At 45.0% G+C, this 17,318-nt stretch overlaps 1 protein-coding gene across 13 annotated transcripts in view; it reads right to left on the bottom strand.

Moving 5' to 3' along the window:
- Positions 1-16,805, bottom strand: part of INPP4A (inositol polyphosphate-4-phosphatase type I A) — a 192,930-nt gene extending 176,125 nt beyond the window's left edge. For 12 of the 13 annotated variants that reach the window (XM_030570810.1, XM_030570838.1, XM_030570820.1 and 9 more), the window contains exon 1: positions 16,745-16,805. The gene's annotated coding sequence lies outside the window, so the exon portion shown is untranslated. Of the gene's footprint in view, positions 1-16,302; positions 16,346-16,744 lie in introns of those variants that run through there. The other variant, XM_030570757.1, reaches the window with a different exon arrangement.
- Between the last annotated feature and the right edge of the window lie 513 nt (positions 16,806-17,318).

Below are 17,318 nucleotides of genomic sequence, written 5' to 3'. Positions count from 1 at the left end.
AAAGACAAAACAACAAACGTGAGAGTAAGCGAGCTGACAGAACGGGACATCACAGAAAATATCAAATAAGGAGATCAAAGAAAGCTCAAGTGGTTGTAATGTGTATGCCCTACAGAACAAGTGAGACATCCTGTTGCTACCTAGTGGCACATACAGAGAAGAGGGCAAAGAAATAAAGAGGAGATGCAGGTAAGATAGAAGTAATTGGTTTCAGGAGAAGGCTGAAGAGGCAGAGGAAGCAGCACAGAGGGGAGATGTCAAGCAGCTCTATAGAACAGTGATAGATCTCTCAGGAAGAACCAGACAGTCACAGGTGATGCTCACCAGGGACTCTTGGGTACAGATGTTGAAAATGCATGAGCAACAAGCCAGACAACGGTAAAAATTTCCATTCCATATTAAACTGCCCGGCACAGATGATCATGCTCAGGTTTAAGAGAAATGCCAATACTAAATTAGAAATAGAAGAGGGAGCAATAACATCTCACGAAATTAAAGCAATCATCATAGACTTCAAACAGGGGAAAGATTATGGGGTTAACAAAATTCAAGTAAAGACAGGAGGAAAATTCTGACTGAGTAGACAACTAAACACAGTAATGAAACATTGGTGAAAGAACAAGTGCCACAAGACTCAAAAGATGGTATCACAATGTTATTGACTAAAGAGGGTGATCATAATCACTGAATGAACCTGGGAGCTATTGTACTGCTACCAACCTCGGGCAAAGTATTGGGCACTGTTATGCTAAACAGAATGAAGTAGATGAAATATTATGAGAAGAATAGGCTGGGTTCCATCCAGGTACATCATGTTGTGAACAGATATTCACTCTCTGACAGATCATCGAAAAAGCTGCTGCTTGGCAAAAGCACACCTTAATCAAATGTCAAGTGTCAGAGGGGTAGCCGTGTTAGTCTGGATCTGTAAAAGCAGCAAAGAATCCTGTGGCACCTTATAGACTAACAGACGTTTTGGAGCATGAGCTTTCATGGGTGAATACCCACTTCGTCGGATGCATGTCAAATGTATTGACTTTAAGAAAGCATTCGACACCCAGGGAAATATTGCTAGCTACAGGATCCCAGACAAGCTGATGGAAGTAGATGAGCAGTATAATCGGATGCAGGCCTGGGAGAGTAATTTGATATTGTGCCTGGAGTTAGATAAGGGCATGTGCTACTACCAATCATCTTTGCATTAGAAACACACTGAGCGATGAAGCAGGCAACAAAAGGCATCATGGATGAAGTAAAACGGGTTATTGGAGATGAGTTATATAACCTTGACTCTGCAATGGCAATCCTAATTCTGATATGGCCTAACTTTTAATGTTTGACTTTGCAACCTTGACAATGTTCTATTAACACAGGAGTTTTTTGTATGTGATAAAGATGTAAGTTATCACAAAGGATAAAAACCCAGTGTCTCACTACTACCTTAGCGAATGGGCTTGCTTGCATGTACAGCATTGCCTTCTACTCTGCCCTCAACTCTGTAACATTCCCAGAATCCTTGAGCTCCAGTGACAGTGGCCTATGATTTTGGGGCAGGAATTAAATTCTAACCCTACTGTCCCCCTGAAGTTCCAAGTCGACATAAGGTGCAGCACAATGATGAGCACAAAACCCCAGGTAGCCACAATTTTATTCAAGTGCATGATCCACAGACAGCAGAGTAGTCCCATGTTACTGGCTTCCAGCTCCTGGTTCCCATCTGTTAAACTGGTTGTAAAGACAGCTAAACACATTGCTAGGGAAGTAATATTTTTTATGTAACTGTCTATTGGGTGTTACATGATTGTGAAAAAAGGGGTATGGGTCCACAGAATCATGACTGGAAGGGTACAGGGTCCACAAAATAATCCCTCTTAACATATAAACCATACTAGGAAAGTGTGCTAGAGTGCTACATGTAACATTTCCACAGGATTTGACATGAGATATTCTTTTAAAAAATGCTTTGGTGTTTGTTTAAATACTGATACACAGAAGACTGCCAGCAGAACTGGCAACACACTAGTACTTATCAGCCTCACCCCATGATGAAAATATAGCTTTTAGCTGACTGAATTCATACTGAATAATGTTCATGTTTCATGAAAAGCTACATGAAGATGTCTTATAATAAGCATTTCAAAACACAAACAAATTTTTTGCATTAGTGTCAATTCTGATTGCCTCCAACATATAATTTCAAAACTAAACCTCTACATTGCTGCCCTTCCTTCCAACACCTTCTTCACAGAAATTGCCTTCTAGATACAAAGTAGAAACCTAAAGTGCTTATCCCTGTGTGTTCTCCATTAAAAGTTCAGAATATTCACACTAATTATCAAAATGTTTTTGTTTTTCCTCAAGTAATGTTTGGTCATTGTACTCATTGCTAGGGTCAGACAGACAATTTAGTGGCTGTATATTTAAAAATGCAAATTAAAGCAAGATTCAGTGTCTTTCTTAAAAGCGATACTCTAGCTCAACCAGAATTTATGGACTTGATGCAAGAATTATAGGATGAGGTGCTATGGCCTGTGTTCTGCAGGAAGTGATCATCTAGTCTGACAATGGTCCCTTCTAGCCTTGACATTCTATGAAATATGGTATACAATCCACTTTGTTTGGCACCAATAGCGAGCTCAGCACTATACCGTGCATCAAAATAAAAGACAGTTCCTGCCCAAAGGAGCTTACAGTTTAAAGATTACATACATCGACAGGCTGCAATGAGAAATCCATGAATATGGGACAATTTAGTTTTCCCCATCCTTCATTATTAATTCAGTTCCTGATGGCATCAGAGAAGACGTGTCTTCTGTTACTGTTTTTTGGTTTTTATTTGTTTGTTTTTTTAAGTGTGATGTGAAAGAAGAACCTGAGAAAGTCCATTCCATACATATTGGACAAATGCAAAGAGAGTGGGGAAAAGAATAAACAGGGCACTAAGGCAGACACACATTAAAAAGCCCGATGAAAAGCTGTTCACTTGATGCAGTTTGCTAATATTAAAGTTTCACTATACCTCTCATTCTTGAAGGTTATTTGTGAAAATACTTACAAAGCCTACATCCACACCACAGACTAGCAATGGTTAATGCTTTAAATGGAAGCAATTTTGAGCTGTAGGACCACAGAAAGACAACACCTCATCATTAGCAGTAAAAAGGTACTACACTTTTCCCCAATGCAAAGGCGCTAACTGTGAAGACTGTCATAACTCTCCTACTCAGATCTGAATCTTAGAGTTCAGAACATGAGAAGCTAGCATGAGACCTCCAAAGCTTAATTACCTGCTTAGATCTGATATCGCTGCCACCAGCCAGAAGATTCCAGTGTCTGGCTCACTCTTGTCTCCCCAAAACCTTCCCTGGGGGACCCCAAGACTCAGATTCCTTGAGTCTCACAACAAAGGGGAATAAACCATTTCCCTTCCCCCTCCTCCCCTCCAGGTGTTCCCTCCCTAGGTTCCTGGAAAGATATACAGATTCAAGCTCCGTGAATCTAAACAAAGGGATTCCACCCTCCCTGCTTCAAGTCCTTGAAACACAAGTACCGAGAGATCTAATCTCTCTCCCCCCTCACCCAGAGGGTATGCAAAGTCAGGCTTAGTAAATCTAACACAAAGAGATTTTCCCCCTCCCTTCGTTTCTTAGCCTTAACCAGTGAAAAACACTCAAACAGGTCTTAAAAAGAAAGCTTTATATAAAAAGAATGAAAAAGGACATAAAAGGGTCTCTGTATCAAGGTGACAACATACAGGGTCAATTGCTTAAAATAAAAAATGAATAAACAGCCTTATCCAAAAAGAATACACTCCAGCAACTACACACATGTAAATACAAAAAAAAACCAATATAAACCTATTGTCTTACTATCCTTGTACTTACAACTTGGAAACAGAAGATTAGAAAGCCTGGAGATTCCTGTGGTCACTCTCAGAGCCGAGAAAGAGAACAGACCAAGAACAAAGGACTCACACCCAAAACTTCTCTCCACCCAGATTTGAAAAAGTCTTGTTTCCTGATTGGTCCTCTGGTCAGGTGTTGTTTGTTACCCCTTTCCAGGTGAAAGAGACATTAACCCTTAGCTATCTGTTTATGACAAAGACAAAGTAGCAGAATCCACTCTTGGCAAAGTTAATAGTTCTCTGACTGCTATAATTTTCAGTGATTTACAGGTTATGCATTAGAAAATTCCCTCCAGGAGAAATGCCGGTCACCAAATTCAATCTGTGTATGTTACACCTTAGCTTTTCAGTTTACTACAGGAAAGGCTGCTTATATGGAGTGGTATTACCCTGCAAACAGATTATTCAAATATAAGATAATATTTGTTTCTTAGCACTGAGGAAAAAACCAAGAAAATGATACATTGTAGAAGTGTTTGCAAACAAGTAGAGACATAGTTCATAAGTTTAGGATACAATGTGGTTTACTTCATTGTATCTGTAACCGTTCATCTACAAACTGCCCTAACTTGTTCTAAATATGTTGCCAAGCAAAGTTAGGATCAACTGTAAAAATAAAACAAATTTAAATTCCTGTTGTATCTTTGCACATACACTGCCAAGGATCAGACACATTAGGTGCAAAGTGTAATGTATAATTATTCTTAAAATGCTAAACATAATTGTATATGTGGGGAAATATATTTTCCCAATGACGATGAAAACGTGTGTGTGTGTGTGTGCGCACGCGCGCAGATGCCTTTCCCCAGCTGCTCCAAGACACTGACCACCGCCCCACCTAGGATCAAAGTTCACCCTCTTCCTGCTGTTTGACTTTTATTAACAACCAAACAGATGAAAAACTCTAGTCTAAGGCTGCTTCTAGGGATCCTCACTCAGGGCTGATGATCAGCCTACCCCTAGCTGTTCTATGCCCAGATCCCTCCGTCAGGAAAGACCAACTTAGAAATCTGCTTCCTCTCTTTTTATTGCCTCCGGGCTTGATATTCCTGGGGGAAGTTGTGGATCTAGGCCTAATACAGGCCATCTGCAGGACTATTAACCCCTTTGTGCACTGTCCATCCCATCACAAATTACAATCTCCGAAGACTCCAGCATTGAGCCCTGAGACACAAACCATAATTCTCCTCCCACAGTTTCTTCTTGATTTCCCAGGTGCCCCATGTCTTCTACCTCCCTCGTCCTTCATTTCTCCTCTCTCTGTAGTCTATTCCTTCCTACTCCTGTTCTAGCCACAGTATGGGAGGGCTGTTCCTTGCCACTCTGCTGGGTCTGGACTGCTTCACTACATTTGTCTGAAACATGTGTGCAGAACTGACAGCAATTAGAGACAGCATCAACTCTCACACCACAAACCTCACTGTCAGCATGACAGAACTGCAGACGTGGCTGTCATGATAAATGCAAGACAACTGAGAGGTACATATTCTTATCAATATGCAAGACACCATGAGAATATCAATAGTCCCCTTGTAAATAAATGTATTCCATTTCTTTAGTAGTCTGTCTTACTGAGATTTCACTGTTTATGAGAATAGTATTGATTACTGGACATACAGATGCATGCACCCTGCTATACAAGTATCAGAGGGGTAGCCGTGTTAGTCTGGATCTGTAAAAGCAGCAAAGAATCCTGTGGCACCTTATAGACTAACAGACGTTTTGGAGCATGAGCTTTCGTGGGTGAATACCCACTTCTTCAGATGCATGTGGTGGAAATATCCAGGGGCAGGTATATATATGCTAGCAAGCAAGCTAGAGGTAACGAGGTCAGTTCAATCAGGGAGGATGAGGCCCTGTTCTAGCAGTTGAGGTGTGAAAACCATGAGAGGAGAAACTGGTTCTGTAGTTGGCAAGCCAACTGTGAATGGCTTGCCAACTACAGAACCAGTTTCTCCTCTCATGGTTTTCACACCTCAACTGCTAGAACAGGGCCTCATCCTCCCTGATTGAACTGACCTCGTTACCTCTAGCTTGCTTGCTAGCATATATATACCTGCCCCTGGATATTTCCACCACATGCATCTGAAGAAGTGGGTATTCACCCACGAAAGCTCATGCTCCAAAACGTCTGTTAGTCTATAAGGTGCCACAGAATTCTTTGCTGCCTGCTATACAAGGAAACCTCAGGTACACTAACATTTATTAATGCATTATGAGCAACTAAAACATATATTATAGGTCAGATTTACACATTTAAACAAACAATTCTTCCACCTAAGGTAAACTCGTTATGCTCATACAAAGCACACAGGGTCTTTTATAGGAGAAGGCAAATATGCAGCATTTATTGAAAATACAACAGTTAGCATACGCTTTTTAGTTACACACACACACAGTCCTGCCAGTTGATGTTTATAGTTTTCTGACTGTCTCCTGGTTTTTCCAAGTCTCTCACTTTTTCCTGACCATCTGGACCTTTGTGATGGTTTTCACACCTTATCTTTTCCTGATGCATGCATTCCTCATTTACAAAACAATCTCTTACAGAAACCTTCAAAGGTACACAGACAGCAGTATTGTAAATTCAGCAGAATACATTGTAAATCAAGCCTTGCTAAATCTTTATAACTAAAACAATTCACACTGGGGCTTCAGGCCCTCACCATTCTTCTAATCTCCTTAACATAGATACAATACAAGATCCTGTCTCTTACTAAACCTTAAAACAAATAAATGTATATTTAACTAGAGTGCCTTATTTGTAATACATATGGGAAAGCATAGTAGACATTATAACTTATCCTAAAACAAAAGGGTGACCATAATCAGTCATAAGGATTGTTCTGGGTCTGTCATTCTTTTCTGCTATTCAAAAAGGGTGGCTGGCAGGATGAAGTCAAATCATACATTAATTCTCATAGTGCATATAAAATCCTGCTCCTACAAGCTCTCCAACTTGATTAATACTTCAAAAAAACCTTACTGTTATTCTCTCATATTTAATAAAAGTTGCTTACTTAAGTAATTACTATGCTCCTTAGAGCACACTATCCTACTTTGTTCATTATTTATTATGTATTTGCTAAACAGTGTGGGTGCTGAGCTATCCAAACTGGCAGACATTTAGTGATGAGTATGCAATGGGCTAGAAGGGGGGATCCCTCTTCCTGGTTAGATTATACCTTCATTCGATCTCCAGCTTCAAAAGAATTTTGAAAGTGCTAACTAATATTTCTGGACAGTTGGTAACTTCCTTTCCTCTCTAAGAGATAGAAAAGCATCTGCTTGAATGGAAATAAGTGGAAATAGAAGCCCAGCATGCTCAACTACTTTATATTGATTGACCCAACATGACTGAACCTTAATTTTTGAAGAGGAATGAGGACAGCACAGAGACAAGATCCAGGCAGGTGCTTGAGGAGTTAGTCTGCCAGTGTCTTGTTTTGGGTAACCTAATTATAGTGCAGTGCAAATGACAGGAGCCAGCAGTGTCTGTATTATCCCTCTACAGCCAAAGTCAGCCTCATCCTCTTAGTAGCTTCTTGTATTTACAATGCTCATTGTGGCATTATTGACATGAACTGTGACCATATAGATGATTGCTGTAACCAAGGTCCTATAGTTGCACCAAATCTTGTAAAAAGGAGGTCAAGTAAGGTGTCTATGGAATGGTTGTAATTTGCTGGTTATGATTATGCTGTATGTATCATTCTTGAAATTGAAGTTATGAATATTGGCTATGTACTTGTAGCTCAACGTTTATACCAATTTAACCAGCGTTAAACCAATTTAACCCTACACCTGTCCACACAACGAGGCCTTTTATATCGATATAAAGGGCTCTTAAAACCAGTCTCTGTACTCCTCCCCAAAGAGAGGAGTAGCGCTGAAATCAGTATTGCCATGTTGGATTAGGGTTAGTGTGGCCGCAAATCGACGGTATTGGCCTTCAGGCGGTATCCCACAGTGCACCACTGTGACTGCTCTGGAAAGCAATCTGAACTCGGATGCACTGGCCAGGCAGACAGGAAAAGCCCCACGAACTTTTGAATTTCATTTCCTGTTTGGCCAGCGTGGAGAGCTCACCAGCACAGGTGACCACGCAGAGCTCATCAACACAGGTAACAATGCAGTCTCCTGAGAATCGAAAAAGAGCTCCAGCATGGACTGCACGGGAGTTACTGGATCTGATCGCTATATGGGGAGAGGATTCCGTGCTAACAGAACTTCGTTCCAAAAGATGAAATGAAAAAACATTTGAAAAAATTTCCAAGGCCACACCAGGGACTCAGTGCAGTGCCATGTGAAAGTTAAGGAGCTCAGACAAGCCTACCAGAAAATCAAAGAAGCAAACGGAAGGTCCGGGGCAGGGCCGAAAACATGCCACTTCTACGCTGAGCTGCATGCAATCTAAGGGGGTCCGCCACCAGTTCCCCACCCCTGTCCGTGGATTCCAAAGTGGGGATGGCAATCTCAGCCATGGCTGAGGATTCTGCAGACGGGGAAGATGAGGAGGAGGAAGAGGAGGATGAGCTTGCAGAGAGCACATAGCACTCCGTTCTCCCCAACAGCCAGGAGTTTTCTCTCACCCAGACGGAATTACCCTCCCAAGCCGCTAGCCCAGACAATGAAGCCATGGAAGCGACCTCTGGTGAGTGTACCGTTGTAAATATAAAACGTAGTTTAAAAGCAAGTGTTTTTTAATGATTAATTTGCCCTGAGGACTTGGGATGCATTTGTGGCCAGTACAGTTATTGGAAAAATCTGTTAACATGTCTGGGGATGGAGCAGAAATCCTCCAGAGACAGCTCCTTGAAGCTCTCCTGGAGATACTCCAAAAGCCTTTGCAGAAAGTTTCTGGGCAGGGCAGCCTTATTCCGTCCTCCATGGTAGGACACTTGACCACGCCATGCATGTAGCAAGTAATCTGGTATCATTGCATGACAAAGCCTAGCTGTGTATGGTCCTGGTGATTGCTGGCATTCAAGCAACATCCATTCTTTATCTTGCTGTGTTATCCTCAAAAGAGTGATATCGTTCATGGTAACCTGGTTGAAATTCAGGAGTTTAATTAAGGGGACAGAGATGGCCATTCCTACTGGGCTGTCTGCCTGTCGCTTAAAAGAAATCCTTCCTTCCAGGTAGCCAAGCCGGGGGGGTTGGGGGAGTGGGGAATGGCGCTGAGCTTTTTCGCGTTTGGCTAGCAGGGATCTTCCCTGCTATTAGCCATGCAGTGGGGGAGGGGGGGCGTTTAGCAGTGATCTTCCATGATACCTGCCACGCGGTGGGGGGAGGGGTAAAGCAAATCATCCCAGAGAATTGGATGGAGGGCGGTGGTTTCAGCTGTGCATGTTAACAGGAAAGAAGCAGCACTGAACAGGATTTGCTTGGTAATTGCAAAAGGAGGGCATCTCCAACACCAGCGCCGCAGGCACCCAATACTAAGGGTATGGCTACATTTGGAATTTCAAAGCGCTGCCCCGGCAGCGCTGCAGGAGCGCTGCCGCGGCAGCGCTTTGAAGTGTGAGTGTAGTCAGAGCAGCAGCGCTGGGAGAGAGCTCTCCCAGCGCTGCATGTAAACCACATCCCTTACAGGTGTAGCGTGCAGCGCTGGGAGCCATGCTCCCAGCGCTGCTGCCCTGATTACACTGACGCTTTACAGCGCTGTATCTTGCAGCGCTCAGGGGGGTGTTTTTTCACACCCCACTTGCAGCCCTGTAAAGTGTGAGTGTAGCCAAGGCCTAAGATGCAAAATGCAACCTTGTAGTAAAATCACATGTGCTATGTAAGGTGAATAGTGTTGTTCACCGTGAAAAAGTATAAGCACTGTTCTGTAAAATGTATCTTTCTAAATACTTCTCTCCTTTTTTTCACTCCCTCATGCAGCTGCAAATTTTTCAAGCCTCCCTACTCCATCCCGAAAACTATCTCAGATAAGGCGGCGGAAAAAGACTACGCGAGACGGAATGTTCTCGGAAATCATGGAAGTGACCGGCAATGAAAGAGCTCATCTGAATGAGTGGAAGGACGTGGCATCAAATTACAGGAAAGATGCCAGTGAACGTGAGGACAAGAGGGAAGCTCGAGATGAGAGGTGGTGGCAGGAAGATCAAAGGTGTAGGCAGGAAGATCAGCAGTGGCGGGATGCAATGCTGGGGCTGCTGCATGATCAGACTGACATCCTCCGACATCTGGTGGAGCTTCAGGAACAGCAACAGGGTCACAGTGTGCCGCTGCAGCCCCTGTGTAACCACCCTCACCCCTTACCATGTTTCATACCCTCCTCACCCAGATGTGTAAGAATGCGTGGGGGGAGGCTCCGTGCACCTGCCCACTCCACCCCCATGGACAGCCCAACCAAAAGGCTGTCATTACTTTGAAATTGTTTTAGTGGCCTTTTCCTTCCCTCCTATCCTCCTCCCAAACCACACCCGGGCTACCTTGTCAGTTCTCTCTCTCTTTTTATAATGACTTAATAAAGAATACATGATTTTTAAATGATAGTGAATTTATTTGCTTAAGCAAGCTGTAATCGAAGGGGGAGGGTGGGTTGCTTACAGGGAATGAGTCAATCAAGGGGGGGGGATTTATCAAGGGGAAACAAACACAGCAGTCACACTGTACCCTGGCCCATGATGAAACTCATTTTCAAAGCTTCTCTGATGCACACTGCTTCCTGGTGTGCTCTTCTAATCGCCCTGGTGTCTGGTTGCGCGCAATCAGCGGCCAGGTGATTTGCCTCAGCCTCCCAACCCGCCATAAAAGTCTCCCCCTTACTCTCACAGAGATTGTGGAGCACACAGCAAGCAGCAATAACAATGGGGACACTGGTTTGGCTGAGGTCTGAGCGAGTGAGTAATGTGCGCCAGCGCGCCTTTAAACGGCCAAATGCACATTCTACCACCATTCTGCACTTGCTCAGCCTGCAGTTGAACAACTCCTGACTACTGTCCAGGCTGCCTGTGTATGGCTTCATGAGCCATGGCACCAAGGGGTAGGCTGGGTCCCCCAGGATAACTATATGCATTTCAACATCCCTAACTGTTATTTTCTGGTCTGGGAAGTAATTCCCTCGCTGCAGCCATTTAAACAGAGCAATGCTTCTGAAGACGCGAGCGTCAAGAACCCTTCCAGGCCATCCCACGTGGATGTCGGTGAAACGTCCCTTGTGATCCACTAGTGCTTGCAGCACCACTGAAAAGTACCCCTTGCGGTTTACGTACTGGGTAGCCTGGTGCTCCAGTGCCAAGATAGGGATATGGGTTCCATCTATCGCTCCCCCACAGTTAGGGAATCCCATTGCAGCAAAGCCATCCACTATGACCTGCACGTTTCTCAGAGTCACAACCTTTCGTAGCAGCAGCTTAGTGATTGCTTTGGCTACTTGCATCACAGCAGCCCCCACAGTAGATTTTCCCACTCCAAATTGATTCCCAACTGACCGGTAGCTGTCTGGTGTTGCAAGCTTCCAGAGGGTTATTGCCACTCGCTTCTCAACTGTGAGAGCTGCTCTCATCTTGGTATTCTGGCGTTTCCGGGCAGGGGAAAGCAAGTCACAAAGTTCCATGAAAGTGCCCTTATGCATGCAAAAGTTTTGCAGCCACTGCAAATTGTCCCAAAGCTGCAAAACTATGCAGTCCCACCAGTCTGTTCTTGTTTCCTCGGCCCAAAATCGGCGTTCAATGGCTAGAACCTGCCCCATTACCAGCATGATCTCCAAAGCACAGGGGCCCACGGTTTGAGAGAATTCTGTGTCCATGTCCTCATCACTCTCGTCGCCGCGCTGCCGTAGCTGCCTCCCCCCCAGCTGGCTTTGCAGGTCCTGGTTCAGCACAGACTGCACAAGAATGCACGAGGTGTTTACAACGTCCACGATTGCGGTCTTGATCTGAGCAGGGTCCATGGTTGCTGTGCTATGGCGTTTGCACAGTTCACCCAGGAAAAAAGGTGCGAAATGGTTGTCTGCTGCTTTCACGGAAGGAGGGTGACGCTGTACCCAGAACCATCCGCGACAATGTTTTTTGCCCCATCAGGCACTGGGATCTCAACCAAGAATTCCAAGGGGCGAAGGAGACTGCAGGAACTATGGGATAGCTACGGGATAGCTACCCACAGTGCAAAGCTCCGGAAATCGACGCTAGCCTCAGTACATGGATGCGCACCACCCAATTAATATGCTTAGTGTGGCTGTGTGCACTCGACTTTATACAATCTGTTTTACAAAACTGGTTTATGTAAAATCAGAACAATCCTGTAATGTAGACGTACCCTTAGTAGCACCAATGAAGCATTTGGTCAGCTTCTTGAGAAAGACCTAGTCTGAGTAAGTGCCCAATCAAGAAATGCTTAACTGACAATGGACTTTGGGAAATACCAATCCACATCTGAACTTTCCTGGGAATGTTCAAACTATCATGTAAACAATGGCATTGGCCTGCAAAAAGCTGAATCACTCATGGACATGTGACTTGCCCAGGTGGCTACAAAGTCCATCTTATCACTGTGATTTTACACAGAAGAACAAAGGGGTTTCCACACACAAGAGAAAGACTATCGAAGCCCTGGAAGCCTCTCCATTTGGTCTTCAGCTGGCTCAAGAGATGACTTCTCCACCCTAAAGAAATGCCTGAAACAAACTGGAACAAAGGACAGTAACTACAGGAGCATAAGTGATTGCTGGACCCAGGCCATAAACTACAACATTGGTCTGAAAAGGGTTGGGCCCAGACTAGGCAGGAGTCCAGTCTGTGAAATAAGCTTATTGGAACATCTCTGAGGGTGATATTTACCTGTGTTCAGTTTCTTACTGTATTAGACTTAGACTTGCGTGTTTTGTTTGATTTTGCTTGGTAACTTACTTTGATCAGTCTGTTATTATTTGGAACCACTTAAATCCTACTTGTTATACTTAGTAAAATCACTTTTGCTTATTAATTAACCCAGAGAGAGTCATTAATACCAGAGGGAGAAAATAGCTGTTCATATCTCTCTATCAGTATTACAGAGAGCAGACAATTTATGAGTTTACACTGTTTAAGCTTTATACAGAGTAAAACAGATGTATTTGGGGTTCGGATCCCATTGGGAGCTGGGTGTCCCAGTGCTGGAGATAAGTAACCTGCTAAGTGGTTTTCAGTCAAAGCCTGCAGCTTTGGGGGACATGGTTCAGACCTGGGTCTGTGTTTGCAGCAGGCCAGCATGTCTGGCTCAACAAGGCAGGGTTCTGAAGTCCAAAGCTGGCAGGGAAAATGGGCTCAGAGGTAGTCTCAGCACATCAGGTGGCAGTTCCAAGGGGGTCTCTGTGACCAAACCTGTCACACTCATCTCTGACTTTCCCATTTTATTTGGCCTACCCTTCGTTTTCAAACAGATTTCTTCTTTGTCTCTTTTCATTTTTTGCTCTGACTCACATGATATGGTGACCGTGAGGAAGGGATTTCCAAATAAGTGAGGCAGCACAAGCAAAAACTAGTTATGGAGGTGATGGAGAAGCCACTGTGACTGCATCAGATGAGTATTAAGCTGGAGAGACAGGGCAGACAGACAGGAAACAGCACAAACTTGTCTACAGTGACGATGAAACCCTGTTGGAGAACCAGCATTAAACATGATTTTAAAACAGTTCAGGCTAAGACAGTTTAAAACTGTTTCCCTGGTTATTGTAGAACAGGCACAGCCATTCTACAACTTTTTCAAAAATGTTAATCCACAACATGTATTTTTAAATATGGTTTCTAGTTAAGCGCTTTTAGTTAGGTATATAGCAATTAAATAATAAATCCAAGGAAGATTGGACGTAGCTCATTTCTTGGTATTCTCAAATGGTACTAGGGCAGATTAGGAATTATATTAAAAATTGATCATTAAAAACAAATTCACTCCAGTGTAAAGCTTTCATATGTCAGTTTCTAGGAAACATGTATGGCACAGGTGCTGAAACCAGAGTACTAGAACAGAAACTAACTGAACCTGGTACTACTGGCTGGGAGGGGAGCAGCAGCAAACTCCATGTCTAAATTTGGACTAGCCAACACAAAGTGATAGGGTTTCAAATTTTAAAATATTGAAGTTTATACATATGTAAAGGTCTATTGTATTTCCACACCAGTCTCAGCTCCCCTCCAACATTTAACACTAGTCTTGGGTTTAGTGAGACACTGGTAGGAAAATAATTGGCTTATATTCACCTAGGAGTTCCCAGAGGCCAAGTAACCTGTTGAACTGAAGCTTCAGAAGAAAAACAGAGCTCAACAGTGAGCTTTTAAAAACAGGAGGCTTTGAGACAAACACAAGTGTAAAGCTGTTTTCACAAGGGGAAAGAGTGTGTTTTCTCCAGAACAACCTGCACTTTTAAACTCACCTCAGCTTACATGACTGAGTTAAGAGTTTGAATCAAATGCACATAAAACCACCTCTGTATCATTCCCTTTTGTTTACAAAACCAAATTAAAAAAGAACTAGATACACTGATGGAGGATAGGACCATCAATAGCTTTTAGCTAGGATGGGCAGGGATGGTGTCCCTAGCCTCTGTTTGCCAGAAGCTGTGAATGGGTGACAGGGAATCGATCACCTGATGATTATCTGTTTTGTTCATTCCCTCTGGGGCACTTGGCATTGGCCACTGTTGGAAGACAGGATATTGGACTAGATGGACCTTTGGTCTGACCCAATATGGCTGTTCTTTTGCTCTCCGCAGTTGATATATTCTGCTCTTGCACATGAACAATGAAATCCAAGATATGTACAAAACAAATACGCAATCTGCTTCCTTTTAGGGCTTGTCTGCATGCGGAAATTGACTAGAATGGTTATTGCAGAATAAGATATTCCAGAATAGCTCCCAGTATGGACACTCATATTCCAGAAGAATGCCTTTTTCCATTTTAGCTTAATCCACTTCGAAAGTGTATTATCTCTCAAATTTTGTACTCTCTCTCCATCATCTACTCCACCCACCTGGGTCATTTGTCATGTTCTTTGTCCATATAACTATAGTCCTGATTCTGTGGCCTCTTTCTGCCCCTTGCATGATAACTTAACTGGAAAGACAGAGATCACAAAAGCCCTCATTGCACCCCAGGTACAAGCAATCAATCTGGTTTGCAGATGGGGGATTAGAATCCTGCTCCAACTTATTTTTTTCAACTTGAGCAATGGAGGTTGCACCGGTTGGAAGGAAACTCCTCCCACTCAAGCTCTGGAGTAACATCAGGTGGCGCTTCCAACTCAGAAGAGAGTCAATTGCAGAGGAGGTGGATACACCACACTGTACCATTCTGAGCTTAACACTAAGTGTTAAGATCACAGTACTTCTGTAAAAACAGACATACAATTTAGATTGTAAATTCCTCAGGTGCAAAGACCTTGCCATCAAGTATTCCTGTAAAGTATCATGTACGCAAACATCACTACACAAAATAATAAAAGGTTTCCATGCTAATGTCAAAGCACAAGTTCTGTAATAAAAAACCCAGAAACATGGATGAAAAGAAATGACAATTCAAATGTCACATAATAAAAAATTCAAATGGATTGCTGGACAGGGTTAAGTACAAAAATCTGTTTTTAAGTTCTGCATCTGTCTGCAAGATAGTTATTTACATGCATTTATTTTTTTCCCTCAAAAACACTACACACTAGGCACAGGTATTTTAAAGTGATCATAGTAGCCCACTTCTCAAGATCAACAATACAGAAAACAAAATTATGCTGACATGAAAAAAAATTCAATATGGCCTACAAACAGCTGGACTAGTAAGTGGGAAGTTGGAAGAAAACGATTTTTGAAATTGGAGAGAGACCTTGCCAGACAGTGCCTGTTAAGTAAACATTAAGCATCATATACAGTATCAATTTTGAACAGGCTTATGAACACCTTAGCCCGCGGGATCAAGTAGGGAAACTCAGCACTCCCCATTATTTGGGTAGAAAATACAGCATAGCCCTTGACAGTCCATCACTGATTCCTAAACCCACAAGGAGCAGAAGCCCCCAGGCCTGCAGGTTAGCCCACAGCACTGTACCTATTGGGTTTCTGGGAACTGGACAGGCGGAAGCCCACCCAATGCTAAAGGATGCCCCCCAGCCTAAGGGGAGAATCTACAGGACCTCAAAAACCCAACTGATTCTGGGGGACAACTAATAAAAGAACAGGGACAGGAGTGCGGTCAAAGGGTCATAAGAAGGGAGCCTGATGGGGACACCGAGCAGAGACCCCCAGACAGTGCCCACTGCTCCTCGAAGGCATCAAGGGAGCCTCGGGACACGGCCCAGGGGAACTCTGCCCAGATGCGTGAACGGAAACAAGCCCCACAGTCCCAGGAGTCTCCACTGGCCAATCTCCTCTCCCTGGCTGTGGCGCCGACACCCCGCGATCTGCCTTTGCTACTTACAAATCAGGATTCAGTTCCCTCCTTGCAAACTGATACCCTCGCTCTCTGCACCAGCCAATCGCCAAGCTCAGGCACGAGCCGAGCTGCTGTCACATCCCGCCGCGGCGCGGCGTGGCCGGCTCCAGGCAGACGCCCGCGCTGTCACCAAGGCAGCGGCACCGCCGCAGCCGCGCTCGAAACCAAACCACCCGCAGCCCCGGACACGGCGGCGCTTCCCCCGGGGAACCGGCCCTGAACGCGGGGCAGCTCCAGGCGCCAGGGGATGAGGGGAGCCGAGCGTCCCCCGGCCATAGCCGGGGCGCGGTGCGGAGCAGGGGCTTTGCCCGTCCTGCTGCCGCCCGCTGGCCCCCGCGGCTGCTGCACCCAGCGCAACGCAGCGCCCGCCCCCCGGGCCCGGCATCTGGGGGCGGGGGGCAGCCCGGGAAACGAGCCTCCGCCTTACCTCCGCCGCCCGCTCCTCAGCCGCTGCCGCCCAACATGGCTCGCAGCAGCGTCCCGCTGCGCCTCCCCCCCGCAGCCGCGGCTCCAGCGGCGCAGACACGCTCCGCAGCGACCCGGTTGTGACGGCACAGGCAGCCCGGCCCCTCCTCCCGCCGCGGCGGCTCGGCCCCCTTCAGGGCTGCTGCTGCCACAGCATCCTCTGCCGCAGCGCCGGCAGCCCCCTCCCCCTCCGGCAGGCCTGGGGGCCTCTTGTGTCGGGGTTGCCGAGAGACCCTGAACCAAGCTGTAAGCCTGTAAATGGTGGAAACCACTTCAAGCCAGGGGGTGTGTGCGCCCCTAGTTCCTCCCAACACCTATGCTTGTGTCTCCACCTGCTGCGCACATAGGCCCACACTTTCAGCAGGAGGGGGCCTGCCCTGCTTGCTTTGTGCAAGCCAAAATGTGCAGCTGAGCGCTATCCGTGCAATCAGCACTGTGGTACCTAGAGCCAGTAGAGTGCAGCAGGCTGTGTAAGGTACAAAAAGAGACACTCCCTCATCCAAGATGCTCTTGGCACTTCAGTGGGCACATGTGAT

This window comes from Gopherus evgoodei, chromosome 1 (genome assembly GCF_007399415.2).
Source record: "Gopherus evgoodei ecotype Sinaloan lineage chromosome 1, rGopEvg1_v1.p, whole genome shotgun sequence".
NCBI lineage: Eukaryota > Metazoa > Chordata > Testudines > Testudinidae > Gopherus > Gopherus evgoodei.
The sequence above is the reverse complement of the archived record's forward strand: the minus strand, read 5'-3'. Positions and strand labels throughout refer to the sequence as shown.